The sequence below is a fragment of the Zalophus californianus genome, chromosome 1 (assembly GCF_009762305.2).
Source record: "Zalophus californianus isolate mZalCal1 chromosome 1, mZalCal1.pri.v2, whole genome shotgun sequence".
NCBI lineage: Eukaryota > Metazoa > Chordata > Mammalia > Carnivora > Otariidae > Zalophus > Zalophus californianus.
The window spans coordinates 158,001,155-158,017,640 of record NC_045595.1 but is presented as its reverse complement, the minus strand read 5'-3'; the positions used below and the strand labels follow the sequence as shown (position 1 = coordinate 158,017,640).

Here is a 16,486-nt window from a genome sequence, read left to right as displayed (position 1 = left end):
CTGCACAACAAAAGATAGAGATAATGGCAGAAGAGAACAGCAAGAGTGACAGACACTGGTAACAAAGGGAACCCCACCCCAAACACTACAAAGTGCAGTGGAAAGGGATAGTACTAAGGTACTACGAACAGATTCATCTGTCCTTGGGCACAGAAAAAAAGCTTTGGTTTAAAAGAGCAACTAGCATATGAAAGAGCAAGCCCCAGAATTCCACCAACTGGTAGGGGAAGCTGCAGGAGCACTCTTAGAGTAAGGGGAACTGGAGAACGACAAGGTTTATGTCCCCTCTCCACCTTGAAATCACAGACTGGAGCAGTGTCCAGACACTATAGCCAACTTGCCGCTTCAGCAAGCCCCAGGTTCTTTAACCCACCCAGCTGCAGTCATGCTGGGGCACACAAAAAAACCTGTGGTTTAAAAGAGCATCTAGCATAAAAGAGAGCCAAGCTTAGAACTCTACCAGCGGGCAACTGCAGTGGGAGGGGAGCTACTGGAACACTTTCTGGGTGGGAGGGGCTGGCGGACACAGTCTACACTCCACCTCCACCTTACTAATGGGAAGAATGTGAAAGGATGGAAAAACATTTACCATGTAATGGAAGCAAAAGAAAAAAAGTTGGATCAGACAAAACAAACTTTAAAACAAGGACTGTAATAACAAAAGACAAAGAAAGGCATTACATAATGATAAAGGGATCAGTCCACCAAGAGGATATAACAGTTATAAATACTGTTATATTATATATTTATATATAATACACACCCAACACTGGAGCACCTAATACATAAAGCACATATTAATGGACATAAAGAGAGAAATTGATGATAATACAATAATAGTAGGGTACTTTAACACCCCACTTATATCAATGGATAGATCAGCTAGGCAGAAAATTAATAAGGAAACAGTGTCTTTGATTAACACATTAGACCAGATGGACATAACAGATATACAGAACATTCCATCCAAAACAACAGAAGACACATTTTTTTCAAGTGCACGTGGAACATTCTCCAGAACAGATCACATGTTAGGCCACAAAACAAGCCTCAATAAATTTAAGATTGAAATCATACCATGCATGTTTTCCAACCACAGTGGTATGAAACTAGAAATCAATCACAAGAAAAAAAAAAACTAGAAAAAACAAAAACTTGTGGAGGCTCAACAACATGGTACTAAACAACCAATGAATCAATGAAATAATCAAAGAAGAAATTTAAAAATACATGGAGACAAATGATAATGAAAACACAACAGTCCAAAAATCTTTGGGACATAGTGAAAGCAGTTCTAACAGGGAAATATGTAGCATTATAGGCCAGCCTGGGTGGCTCAGCTGTTAAGCGTCTTGCCTTCAGCTCAGGTCATGATCCCAGGGTCCTAGAATTGAGCCCTGCATCAGGCTCCCTGCTTGGCGGGAAGCCTGCTTCTCCCTCTCCCACTCCCCCTGCTTGTGTTCCCTGTCTCGCTGTGTCTGTCTCTGTCAAATAAATAAAATCTTTAAAGAAAAAAAGAAAAAGTTCAAATAAACAATTTAAACTTACACCTAAAGGAACCAGAAAAAAGAAAAATAAACAAAGTTCAAGGTGAGTGGAAGGAAGGAGATAAAGATCGGAGCAGAAATAAATGACATAGAGACTAAAAAACAAAACAAAACAAAAAACAGTGAAACCAAGAGCTGGTTCTCTGAAAAGATCAACAAAATTGATAAACCTTTACCCAGACTCATCAAGAGAAAAAGAGAAAGGACTCAAATAAGTCCTTTGACTTATTTGAAATGAAATTAGAAATGAAAGAGGAGTAACAAGCGACATGACACCGCAAGAAATACAAAGGATTATTATAAGAGAATACTACAAAAGCGAATATACCAACAAATTGTACAACCTAAAAGAAATGGATGAATTCCCAGAAACACAACCTTCCAAAAATGAATGAGGAAGAAATAGAAAATCTAAACAAACCAACTACTAGTAACAAAATTTAATTGGTATTAAAAAAAAAATTACCAAAAAATAAAAGTGCAGGACCAGATGAATTCACAAGTGAATTATAAGAAATATTTAAACAAGAGTTAATACCTACTGTCCTCAAATTATTCCAAAAAATAGAAAAGAAGGGAAAATTTTCAAATACATTCTACAAGGCCAGCATTACCCTGATATCAAAGCCAGATAAAAATACCACATAAAAAAATTTACAGACCAATATCCCTGATGAACATAGATGCAAAGATCCTCAACAAAACATTAACAAACTACATCAACAATACATCAAAAAGATCATTCACCATGATCAAGTGGGATTTATTCCAGGGATGCAAAGATGGTTCAATATTCACAAATCAATCAATGTGTTAACACATCAACAAAACAAAGGATAAAAGTCATGTGATCATTTCAAAAGATGCAGAAAAAGCATTTGACAAGATTCAATACTCATTCGTGATTTTTAAGAACTCTCAACAAAATGGGTTTAGAGGAACATACCTCAACATAATAAAGGCCATATATGAAAAATGCATAGCTAACATCAGACTCAATGGTGAAAAACTGAGGTTTTCTTCTAAGATCAGGAACAAGACAAAGATGTCCACTCTTACCACTTTTATTCAGCATGGTTCTAGCCACAGCAATCAGACAAGAAAACAAAATGAGGCATCCATATTGGTAAAGAAAATGTTAAACTGTCACTATTTGCAGATGACATGATACTATACATAGAAAACCCTAAGGACTTCACCAAAAAAAAAAAAAAAAACTACTATAAGTAATAAATGAATTCAATAAATTTGTAGGATAGAAAATTAATACCCGAAATTGGTAGCATTTCTATCACTAATAACAAAGCAGCAGAAAGAGAAATTAAGAAAGCAATCCCATTTGCAATCACACCACAGGAATAAAATACCTAGGAATCAACTTAACCAAGGAAGTAAAAGACCTATACTCTGAAAACTATAAAATATTGATTCAAGAACTTGAAGACAACACAAACAAATGGGAAGATATTCCATCCTCATGGATTAGAAGAACTAATATTGTTAAAACACCCATACTACCCAAAGCAATCCAGAGATTCAAAATAGCAACAGCATTTTTCACAGAACTAAAACAAATAATACTAATATTTATATGGATGCACACGAGGCCCCAAAGAGCCAAAACAATCTTGAGAAAGAAAAACAAAGCTGTAGGTATCACAATTCCAGATTTCAAGATATACTACAAAGCTGTAGTAATCAAAACAGTGTGACACTGGCTCAAAAATAGACACATAGATCAGTGGAACAGAATAGGGAGCCCAGAAATAAATACATGCTTATATGACCAATTAATCTATGACAAAAAATTCAAGAATATACAGTGGGGAAAAGGCAGTCTCTTCAACAAATGGTGCTGGGAAAATTGGACAGCTACATGTAAAAGAATGAAATCTGGACCATTTTTCCAATACCATACACAAAAATGAACTCAAAATGGATTAAAGACCTAAATGTGAGACCTGAAACCATAAAAATCCTAGTAGAGAACACAGGCCATAATTTCTCTTCAGCCATAGCAACATTTTTCTAGTTGTGTCTTCTGAGACAAGGGAAACAAAAGCAAAAAATAAACTACTGGGACGACATCAAAATAAATGCTTTTGCACAGCAAAGGGAACCATCGACAAAACAAAAAGGCAACCTACTGAATAGGAGAAGATATTTGCAAATGATATATCTGATAAGGGGTTTGTATCTAAAAAAATATAAAAAACATACAACTCAACATCAAAAAACCGTCCAATTAAAAAAATGGGTGGAGGACCTGAATAGACATTTTTCCAAAAAAGACATACAGATGGCCAACAGACAGGAAGAGATGCTCAACATCACTCATCAGGGAAATGCAAATCAAAGCCACAATGGAATATCACCTTAGACTTGTCAGAATGACTAAAATCAAAAAGATGAGAAACAATAAGTGTTGGCAAAGATATGGAGAAAGGAGGTGCACTGTTGGTGGGAATGTAAATTGGTGTAGCCACTATGGAAAACAGTATGGAAGTTCCTCAAAAAATTAAAGATAGAAATACCATATGATTCAATAATTCCACTACTGGGAATTTACCCAAAGAAAACAAAAAACACTAATTCAAAAGATATGCACCCCTGTTCATTGCAGGATTATTTACAATAGCCAATTTATGGGAGCAACCCAAGGGTCTATGATAGATGAAAGGATAATGATCTATCTCTGTATCTATATCATCTATATAAATACACATATACACATACATAATGGAATATCACACAGCCTTTGAAAAGGATGAGATTCTGCCATTTGCAATAACATGGATGGATGGACCTAGGAGGAGTTATGCTAAGTGAAATAGGGCATACTGAGAAAGACAAATACCATATGATTTCACTCATGTGTGGAATCTAAAATAACAAATGAGTGAACAAAAAGCCAAATCAGACCTATTAATACAGGGAACAAATTGATGGTTGCCAGAGGGGAAGGAGATGGGGAATGGGCAAAATGAGTGAAGGGGAGTGGGAGATGCAGGCTTCCAGTTATGGAATGAATAAGTCACAGGAATAAAAGAGCATAGGGAATATAGTCAATGATATTGTAATAGCATTGTATAGTGACCATCTGTCAAAATGCTGTACTTGTGGTAAGCATAACATAGACAAATGTTGAATCACTGTGTTGTACACCTGAAACTGATGTAACATTGTATGTCAACTGTATTCAAATTTCAAAAATAAACAAAAATAAAATAAATTAAAATTTTAAATTAAAATAATGAAAAATTATGGTAGGATGAAAAACAGGGTAGGCAAAACTGCTGAAACAAACAGATCCAAAAATATAATGATTCAAACACAAGAGATGTTTATTCTCATCCACATTGTATTCAATACGTGATTATTCAGAATTTTAGGCTCCTTCCTCCCTTTGACTTTGAATTCCCCTAGGGCCTTATCATCTGCATCTTGCTATAAGACGGGGGAATGGATAACATAAAGGAAAGATACCTTCATCTTGAAAGCGTTGGCTCAGGAATGGCACATATCACACTCACTCATATTCCATTGGCTACACCTAACTGCAAGAGAGCCCTGGAAATGTACTAGTGCATGACCAAGAAGAAGGAAATGGATTTTGGTGAACAGCTAAAAGACTGTGCCATGATTCTTTTTTAAAGATATGTAATGGCACAGGGAAATGCTCACATTATATTAAGTGAATAAAAGATTATAAAACTTTATAAGTAGAGTTTGACTCTAAACTGGAGAAGAGGCAAAAAAAGAAAAAAGATGTATATCTGGAGTGAAAATGATGCCAGGATAATAATATTAGTCATTTCTGATTGGTGAGAATACAGAAGTTTTATTTTCTCTTCTTTTTACTTTCAGAATTATGTTCAATGAACCCAAATTACCTCTGTAACATGATAGATGATATTTTTTAATTTTTTTTAAAGATTTTATTTATTTGAGAGAGAGAGAGAGAGAGAGAAACAGCATCAGAGGGAGAAGCAGGCTCCCCGCTGAGCCGGGAGCCCGACGTGGCACTCCATCCCAGGACTCCAGGATCGTGACCTGAGCTGAAGGCAGTCACTTAACCAACTGAGCCACCCAGGTGCCCCAATAAAGGATATTTTTAAATGTTCAAATATCTAAATTGCAAATACAAAGCACTCTTAGCAAGGATCATTGCTGACAAGTCAATCTTCTATCTCAACTCCTAGAACCTCAAAGACATGTAAAGAAAAAAGAAAAAAATGCCCATTGATAGCATGATTTTTGCCACTCTATTTCCTGAGGTATTTAGAGTCCAACACAATTTTAATACAGAAATCTCTGATTTAGAAGAGCCATTTCTAAGTCCATTGTTTGAAACTGAATGAATTCTCCCATAAAATTATTATAAAGGGTAATGATTAGAATCCAGAGCCAGCTCTACAAAGATGTTTGACTCCAACATACATGCTATCCCTGCCATTGGTTCTATAGAGGCCAACTATGGATCCCAGGACTGTTATAGAAAAGTGCTTTCCACAGTCAAGATGGTAGCAGGAGCACATCTTTCCTCAACTTGTGTTGCCCCTTACCCCCTACAAGCCCCAGCAGCCAGAGTGGCAACCTGTACCCTGTCATATCCCCAGGATCAGCTTCCCCACCGTGTGGAAAGCAGGCACTGGCACTCTCTCACCAGTGAGCCCCTGACATAGTGAGAGGGAGGAGGTGTTGCAAAGCTAGATTCTAGGCCTGGGGCAGGGGTTCCTATGTGGCCTGATCATATGAGACCTCGGATTCTGAGGGAGACACAGATTAGGATGATGAGGAAAATGCTAGGGACTCCTGGAATGGGGAAGAAATGCTTTTCCATTCATTTTCCTTCACTGAAGTAGTGATCTTGAATTCCCTCGTTCCTCTCCATCCCAAGTCCTCTAGCATCCCAGCTACTGCATGGTCTTCCTCTCCAGTGACCTTCACATTTGCTTCACTCCAGTCATACGCTCACGAGTCATGTCCTAAATCTTGTCATCCACAATTGTTCCATCTCTGCAATCATAAATTCAGACATTTCTGTTTGTCACAAAAGCTTCCTATCTTTTCAACTTGTCTTACTCAAGTTACTCCTTATAAATCTGATCTTAAAAGTCCCTGAAGCACCAGTCCTTAACTGTTTTTTCTCTCACCTTCGCCCTGATTTGTATACAGCTTAGATTCTCCCAGTCCATCACTGGCCAGTGTTCCCAACCCCCTCACCTCGCTATACTTCTGTTGCATGTGCCTGGCAAATGCCTAACCCTATATTAATTCTGCCCTCTGAATTTTCTGTGATCACAGGAAAAAACATGTCCTTAGACAAGAACTCTCTCAAGTTCCTAATGCCAAACCTGTGAACCTACTTGCCCTCCCTACCCATCCCCTCTTCCAGTCCTCCAGTTACATTGGATAAGGCAGTCCTCCTCTCACCTAAGGCAAGTCCCCCATCTATGTTCCACGTCTCAAATATTTCTGCCTTCTCATACACTTCGGGCAATAGATGAACCCCCTACTCTTGAACATCAACAATATACTTTTCTCTATTGGCTCTTTCTCATCAGCATTTAAACATAAGTCTCTTCCATCTTGGAAAGAACAAACTCCTCCCTCTTCAGGGTGTTTATACTGGTTGTCCTCTCTCTCTCCTTCCCTTTCACAATGAAAGGAAGCAGAAATTAATTCCAGGGCCAAACTCCTTGGCAGTCTAACTCCTTCTTCACTACGTACTCAGTCTTCAACCCATGACAGTTTGGTTTCTGACTTCCTACTAATTACTTTATCAGTGAGTATGCCAGAAGGAAGTGGAATCCACTCCAGATGGTTCAAAAGAAGGGGTTACTTACAGAAATGTAGGCAACAACCATGTAATGGTGATGTGCTCAGAGAGTAGGGACACTGGTAAGCCATTATCATTCCTGGAGCTGAAGAGACACAAAAGGAAGTAGAACAGTGAGAACTAGAACCAGGAGAACAAAGCACCTGGTGGGAACTGAAGTTAAGGTGGGGTGCACCTACTTCCTGAGACCAGACACGGAAACAGGGAGGGAATGGGAGGAATATCTTGCCCTCTTCTGCTTTCCGAATGCCATTGGCCAAACCCCATTGGAAGCCAGAGGGCAAAGGAGCTCAAGTGATAAAGTCTACAGGGCTCAGCCTCTGGGGCACAGAGAAGGGGAGAGAAGGGTGGATAAACAGAATAACCAGCACATTCACACAGCTTCTTTTTCAAAATATCCAGTGTCTTGCTCGGACACTGTCAACTACTTCTTCCTTGAAATAATTTCTTCCTGGGGCATCTGTGACATTACATTCCACCATTTTTCCTTCTTGCTTGGGATGCTCCCACTCAGTATCCTTTGCCAGTCCCTCTCCCTCTGCCCATTCCTTAGATATGGTGTTCTCTACATGCTCCCATGGCTACATCCAGAAGATGAAAATACAAATCCCTGTCTGCCGCTCAGATTTCTTTCCTGAGCTTCAGACTTCAGAGCAGGTAACTAGAGCATGCATCTGTATTTTCCCCTGATGATGCCAAAGCATCTCATATTCAACACATCCCAACCTGAAGTCACCTCCCACCCTCCTCCCTGAAAACTTGTACCTCTTCCTGTGTTCCACTGAATAACATTTCTCTCCACCAAGTTATCCAATCAATCAGCCAAGCCATTCTCTTTGCTGCGGATAGAATGACTTTTCCAAAATTCAAAATATGATCATTTTACTCCTTTTTTTAAAGATTTTATTTACTTATTTGAGAGAGAGAGAATGAGAGACAGAGAGCATGAGAGTGAAGAGGGTCAGAGGGAGAAGCAGACTCCCCACTGAGCAGGGAGCCCAATGCGGGACTCGATCCCGGGACTCCAGGATCATGACCTGAGCCGAAGGCAGTCGCTTGACCAACTCAATGGCATATTAATTCCACGATAAAGTCTGAAGCTCATCACATGATATAAAAACTATGTATCAAAGCTGGCTAGCTGTACAACAAGATCCATGTTCTCCCCTTACTGCTGAATTTACAGCTGGGCTGCTCTTCCCAGCTGCTCTGGAATTCAGGGTGACCACGTCACTGAGTTTTATACAATGGATGCCATCCCCGGACTAGTGTCTTTAAGAAGTACCTATGCCTCTTCTACACTCTCTCTTTCCTGTTCAGTAGTTAGAATGAAGCCCTAGAGGATGGCAGAGTCACAACGTGGAATTGTTGTCTGGAGGAAGTCATTGTACACCAGAAACATTTGCTTGGACTGTTAGGTAAGCTAGGAATATATTTCTATCAAAAATTGAAGTGAAGGGGCTCCTGGGTGGCTCAGTCGGCTAAGCGTCCGACTCTTGATTTTGGCTCAAGTCATGCATGATCTCAGGAGTGTGAGATTGAGCCCCGGGTCAGGCTCCCCACTCAGCATGGAGTCTGCTTGAGAGTCTCTGTCTCCCTCTGCCCCTCCCCCACCCCACTCACACTCTCAGTAAATAAATAAACAAAATCTTTAAAAAAAAAACTGGAGTGAAAAGAGGTTGAGTAAGTAGCCCAAGGTCGCATGATTGAGTCTATTCAACAGAACTCACATTTGAATCCAGACTGCCTTATGCCAGAAGACAGGTTATTGACCTCTGTGGTGTATTGCTTTTCTTATTGTACATTAAGAATTTTTATTCTATTGCTTATGTGGCTATCTCCATTCAGTAAAAGCTTTTTCGGAAGAAAGATCATGTATGTTTGTTAATTGTTGCCTTCTGTTATCTGGCAGAGTAACTGGCTTAAAACAAGTGCACACTAAATATCAAATGAGTAGCACCGGTGACTTACAGAAAAGATAGGGACAGAGAGATGGGATAAAATGGTTATTCCTCCTCTCTTGTTTTACTGCTTTTGGTCAGGAGAGAGAGAAGTATTTTGAGGAGGAAAGCAGAAATCTCATATGTAAAGGACAGAAGTCGATCAAGAATTGACAGTATCTGAATTGTAACTAATTCTCACATTTCAAAAGTCACCTGAATGGGTGAAAGTTTATTTCCATGGAATTCATCTGCTGCCCATAATTTATTTTCCTAAGGAAAAATAGTCCTTTAGAAGAAATTTCCAAATTTCTGCCATGTAGAAAAATTTTATGTCCAAATCCTAATCATCCCTTAGTTCCCAGTTCAGATGCCCCTAGTTTGCCCTGCCCCGGAGGTTGGCATTAATCGCTTCCGACTCTGAACCTCCATCTCACTTCATCTCAACCTCCCTCATGATACTGACCACAGTTGGTCTTGTTCTTGAGACACTTGTGCTCAGTTCTGTAAGCACCGCCCGGCAGAAGATATATATCCTCTATCCTGCTGGCACCTGGGTGCTCAGGAAATGCTTGCTGAATAAATACTGAGTTAATTCATAAATAAATAAGCTTTCCCATAAGAACCAAGTACTAGCCTGGCATAAAAAAATTCTTCATTAAAAAAAAAATAATAATAGCTCTGGAAGTCACTGGAACACACTTGAAAGGTCAGCCATGCACTTATATGCATAATGTGTTAATATCCCACACACTAGTCTCCAAAAATTTTCCTGATTCTAAAATGTATTCTGTCATAGATTCAAATTTAAAGTGCATGCTTCTACCTGTCTATACTTTTTGAGAAAAATTTTGGCATTTTCAGGACTTATAAAAAACAAAAAGCATGGTCTCTTTCAAAATGTAATTTGTAGGGGCGCCTGGGTGGCTCAGTTGTTTAAGCATCCAACTCTTGATCTCAGCTCAGGTCTGCATCTCAGGGCCTGAGTTCAAGCCTCTGAGCTGAGCTCTATGCTGGGTGCTGGGCAGGGAGCCCACTTAAAAACAAAGTGCAGTTTGCATGCAAAAGTCTTAAAAAGACAGCCTCTCACTTGCATTGAGGGGCTCTCAGAAGGTATAAGACTAACATGATTCATTTGAATTCTGAAAGTGAATTTTGGTTTGGATTTTGATCTGAATGTATAGGTATGATCCCAGTTTATGATCTGGAGTATGTAAGAATTACAGTCTCTCTCAATCAAATGCTGGTTTTCATTTTTTAAAAATGTTTAAAGATTACTCCTTACAAGATTCTTATAACTATCTCAAGATACAGGAAATAATGGTTGAAGGGGGAAAAAAAAGACTTTAGAGAGAAAAATGAAAAACAAGTTCTTAGCAAACAGAAAAAAAAAGGGGGGGTAGAATTAAAGTCCCATTACTGAGAAATCAGACTCTCATGGAGAAACCGTTCAAACTCCACTTATTTAATATATCTTTCTATTGTGACATGTAGATTCACATTTTAGTTTAACTTGATAGCTTTAGGTATAATCGTTTCCCGTAGACCTGGGCATGGACATCGTAATAGTGCTTGCTCAGGAAGGGCCTTTATGGCTAGTTCAATACCCAGTTTTTCCACCAGGGGGCAGAAAAAGGCTGTACCCAGATGACTCTCTCTAACTGGCTCGTTTTGGCTTCAGTCCGACGTCAAGCCAAGGAACTTAATCCACATTCCATTCCTCCAAGTGAATCCTAGCTCCACAACCTCAGACAGAATGGAGACAAATCAACTTACGTCTGGCAGTTGAGATTCAGATAATCAAGGAAATATCTCACAGGCAAAGGAGATGCGTGTGATTTCAAGACATGTCCCCTGAAGAGTGACCCAAAGGCCTCACTTTGGCCAGGGGTCCATAACCTAAGTTCATTTTCAAGGACCAGAGTCATCTGATCCTGGGAATGCTAGACTTAAAAAACAAGTTGATAGTCAGATAATTGGATGTATTTTTCCTACCTTAAAGATTAAATGCCCAAGAACTGGCCTTGGAATATTATTTCTACTTTTTGACAGCCTTGCGGCAAAATTTCCAAGTCAGATTTATAAGGTGCATAGGGATTTCGTTGCTTGTTTGCTTTCTTCTCTCTTGCCAGTTACCTCCTGAGAACTGGGCATGGGTCAGTAGGATCCCTCGGTTGTGGCTGCTAGCAAGTATGTGCCTGATTTGGCAGGTTTCTGAGAAGGTACCAGGGCTTCTAGTGGAACACCCTCGTGCTCTGCCAGGGGATGGAGCCCAGCCACATTTCAGTGTCTGCTCCTTACCCAGGCTCTGAGCAGCAGCCATCTTTGTGGTGCAAGAAGTTGTTACTGGAATCTTCCAAGTGTTTGCTTTTGCAACTAAACTAGTCAAGAAAATGGTTTTTTAGAAATTAAGGTTCACTCAGAAAGGAGGTAGTCTTTGTACACCCAGCGTTTTCAAGAGATCCACCATCTGTGCACCCAGATATTCTCACAAACACATACACGCATGCACACAGCCAATAAACAAAAAGTTCTCAGGACAGTCATGCTCCTAAAAGCTTTCCTTTTCACACCAGTATGTATCACTGTGTATTCTTATAAAATCTACTGTGAGAGCTGCCACTTAGCAAGAATTTTGCCCTAGAAGTATATAGGAAAATATGATCAGGGCAATATGCAAATGTATTCAAATAGTGACAAGAAGTTAAAGTGTGATAAAGCCAATATGCAGGGTCACATCTAACTCAGGTCAACTCTGGGATAAAAATTAAGGATGTTAAAACTGGTATGAAAACTCTTCCCCCATAAGCATGTAAGCATCATGAAAACAGGAATGATGAGTTTCTTATTTTAACAAGAAATGACTTAGTTCCTTTTTCTTACTAAGTACCTTTTCTAAGTGTGCTCAAGTAATATCTGTCAAATGAAGAAAATACTTCAGAAATCTGCCACGTCAGAGACCAGTATCTCTGAGTAAACCCTCTCCAGGCAGCCGTTTCTCCACCCCCAGCATTAAAGCAGATTATGATTTCTTCAGTAGGAACACTAGGTAAGGTAGTTGTTTTGGGTCAAGGGCCCATGTGGAAAAGCTGTAATATTAGCAATAATATTCAGAGAGACCAGCTGCCCTGAGAAGCGTGTGGGCACAGATACTGATTGAATAAATAGAAGACTGCCCTCTCGTTTTCTCTCTGGGGTAGGATTGCCAGACTTAGCAAATAAAAATATAGGGTGCTCAGTTAAATTTGAATTTCAGATAAATGAACTTATCAGGGGACATATTTATACTATAATAATATTCATTATTTATCTGAAATTCAAAAATAACTGAGCATCCTGTATTTTACCTGGCAGTCCTACTTTGGAGCATACACTTTCGGAGCAGAAGGGTAAGGGAATGGTCTGACTTTATATTTGTGATCTTCCTTCCTTTCTGGGCATGTAGGTTGTATCCTTTTAACTTCAGCATATGAATGCCATGATAGCGGGATGATAACAGTAGATAATATTTAATCCCCTGAAGTGTGCCAACAAAAATCCCAATATTTGAAAATGTTCTCTGGCCTCCCAAGTTTTGAGAAGCACTAGTACACAATCTTTAGTAATCGGTCGTTTTTGATCTGAATGAAGAGCCTGCCCTGTAAACTTTCTGGTCCCCCATATTTTGGGAAATACTTTCTGGGCAGATACCTTATTTTATAAAGTTGACACTAGGCCTTGGAAGTTCTGTGTTTCCTAAGTTCCAGCTAATTATCAACTTCCTAATAATGGAGTAGATCTACCACCCAATTCTGGGTATGCGGCAAGGATTCATATGCAAGAGTGTGGGGGAAAGTACTGAATTAAGTGAGGAGACTATGAACTCAGCTTTTCTAATATAAATAAAACCTAGAAAAAGTGATCCTCAGACTTCTGTTCATGAACATCCAGTATTAGTCCTGGATCAGAGCCCATCTTTCTTGAAAACCCATACCTCACTGTAACTCTAAACAAGTGAGCAGTTCACTCACCGTCACAAAGGGACCGGGTCCACCTTTACCCTGAGCTCAGCCCTTGCACTTCATGGGTCCAGATGACCCTGGACACCTTAGGGGGAGGTGGGGGGGGAGTGGCAGGGGACAGAGGAATCTAGGTGGCGATGAGGGAGGGGACAGTAATGAACACTTTTCCATAAAAAAATCGTTGTTCAAGTGCTCTGTTACCACTTGTAAACATTACCACTTTTAATTGAACCATATTATAAATGAGTATCATTGAGTAAAATGCCACCAATCAAATGAATAAAAATGAAACTCTTGCTTTTCTAGAAACTTCCATTATGTTATATGGCATTTAAGACCTTACACAAATTAACACTAATCTATCTTCCCAACCTCATCTCTTGCCACTTCTTTCTAGGACTGCCATACTCTACTCCAGGGTGTTTGAGTCTCAACACTATTGACATTTCAATGGGATAATTCTTAGTTGTCAAGGGCTGTCTTGTGCATTATAGAACATTTAGCATCAACCCTGGCTTCTACCCACTAGATGCTAGAAGCACCCCACCCCCAAGGTCATGACAACCAAAAGTGTCCAAAGACATTGCCAACTAAACAGTTGGGACATAAAATCACCCCCATTGAGAACCACCAGGAATAACTACCTCACCTCCACTAAAAACCACTGTAGCCCATGAGACAACTTGCCCTTCTATGAACACGTTTTCACACGTTTCACACGCCATACTCTGCTACACATACACTCTCTCTCTCTCTCTCTCTCTCACACACACACACACACACACACACACACACACACCTTTCTTCCTGTTCCCTTTACCTGAAACACCCTACTTTTCTCTTTTTTATTGACAAACTTATACTTATTGTTGAAGGCCTAAATCAAATGCTATCTATCTATATTGTTTCCCTTAGAATCCATCCCAACTTAATTTCCTTTCCCTCCTCTGGCTGCCAGAGGCACTGCACATATCTTTGCTAGTACTGATAGTATTTACCATATGAAATTGTTATTCCCTCCTCCCTAAGAGACTGTGAGGTCCTCAAGAGCAAGGTCTGTGTATCCACACTACACAGCATGATCATGTGTGTATGTGTGCGTGTGTATGTGTGTAACAAAACTAACACTAACAAAAACATAAAGCATTCAAATAAATGTTTTTGTTGAAGCATAAGCCAAAGTCCTAAGTTATGCCATTTACTATATATTTCCTAAAGGAATATGTAGATTTTCATACTCATCAAGTAGATTAACTTAGACTAGATAGCTTCAGCAAAGCTGGATTGCTCACTATTTTCCAAACATGCATGGTACTTTCCCATCTTTACCCAGTTGCTGAAATTATTTTCTTCCCCTGGAAAGTTCTATTCTCATTTCTCCCTCTCAAAATTCGCTTGGAGTCCCTGAGGAAGAGCTGCCTTTGGAAGGAGAAAGGATCTCTTCCCCTGAGAGAGAAGGAAAGAAAAGGGAAAGGAGTGTAGCACCACATCACCAAGGTAAAGAGGAGAGTGGAGGGACTTCACCTCCAGACATTCTCATCCACTAGATCAAGACGGTAGAGCATGCGCCAAGGCCGCCCAGTGTGTGAACCTGCAGTTCCACAAGGATAACCCTCCACCAGATGTCTCAGGGAGATGACAAGGGATGACTTAAAGGGTGGCAAAGCAGCAGTGAGGTTGCAGGGTTCCTTTCATATGGACCTATCTTTTCCTGGAAAACTCCTACTCCTACTTCAAGATCAGCTCAAAATGTTCCCTTCTCTGACTCATCCAGGTGGAAATTGAACTCATGGGAGTCCTCTCTCCCCCACCCCACCCCTGAAATCCTTACAAAGGCATTTACCTTGTATCTTGGGTTTTATGTTCACTCATCTGCCTCTCCCGTTACCTCTGGAACTTCTTAAAAGTCATAACTCATCTTTATATTCCCAGCACCTGGCAACATGGCCAGCACATATAAGTGCTGGAAAAATGTTGAGTGAGTGATGGGTGGGAAGAATGAGCATACTGAATGAATGAGTGGAATTCCCTCCTCTGCAGAAACCTACCTGTGCTCAGTAGATTAAGCAGAGCCGAGACCGAAGGAGAGGCTGGTCTGGTCGTCTCTGACTACACAGGAACAGGGCAAGACTGCATGTGTGCAAGCACGTGAAGGAAAGCAAACAAGAATAATAGCCACGAAGTAAATGTGAAACTCAGATGGTTTTCTCAGAAGCCATGTGCAGTCCTGAATAGCAGGGGAAAGAGTGGGAGGACGGGGAACTGAGTGCAAAAAGTAACGGGCCCAGGAGATAATTTACAATTGGGAACGGAATGCCTTCCTAAATCCGAGTGTGTGGTCCAGAAAGCACAGTGCCGCAGACGCAGTTACTGTAAAAAGCCACTCGTGACTTTTTTTTTTTTTTGCAGAAATAAAGTCTGTTTTGAATCTGTTTTTCTAGCAGCACATAGCCTTGCTTTGAAAAGCAGTAGCTCCACGAAACCATCTTTCAGATCGAACTCCATTTCATGTTCACACAGGGTACTTGCAACACTGGGGTTGCTGCTTCCTGAAGCCCCTCCATGCGCTCTCTGCCTCTGTCTTTATCCCTAACAGCCGGCCTGCTGGGTGGGAGCGCTCTGTTCACACACGGGGAGACTGAGGCAAGCAGTGGTTACACGAGAAACCCAAGATCACACACTAGTACACAGGACCAACATGGGAAGACCAAGTCTTCCTTTCTTTTTTCAAGATTTTATTTATTTATTTGAGAGAGAGAGAGAGAGCACAGAGGGGAGGAGAGGGAGACGTGATGCGGGGCTGGGTGCCAGCACCCTGGGATCATGACCTGAGCTGAATGAAGGCAGACGCCTAACCGACTGAGCCACCCAGGTGCCCAGACCAAGTCTGTCTGACGGCAGGGCCCATATGCTTCCCACTTTATTGAGCAGATGCTCCTTCAAATGTAATCAACAAAGGGTAGTGTTTGGGACACCCACAGAATCAAGGCTTCATGGGTCCTGTGCTGGAACGACCCTATGCTTCCCTTAATGTTCTGCTGTTGCTGTCGTGAAATTCTTAATACTTTAACAAGGGGCCCTGCGTTTTCATTTTGTCCTGGACCCTGCAAATTATGTAGGCAGTCCTGCATAGAATCATAGAGTGTTTGCACTGGA

General features: G+C 40.4%; 1 long non-coding RNA gene across 1 annotated transcript; it reads right to left on the bottom strand.

The window, feature by feature from the left end:
• Window positions 1-5,598: 5,598 nt before the first annotated feature.
• On the bottom strand, window positions 5,599-15,448 carry LOC113916579. Its single transcript, XR_003517977.1, has 3 exons — window positions 15,379-15,448; window positions 7,397-7,474; window positions 5,599-6,566 (listed from the first exon to the last, which is right to left on the bottom strand). It is a non-coding gene; the product is annotated as an uncharacterized LOC113916579 (long non-coding RNA).
• Between the last annotated feature and the right edge of the window lie 1,038 nt (window positions 15,449-16,486).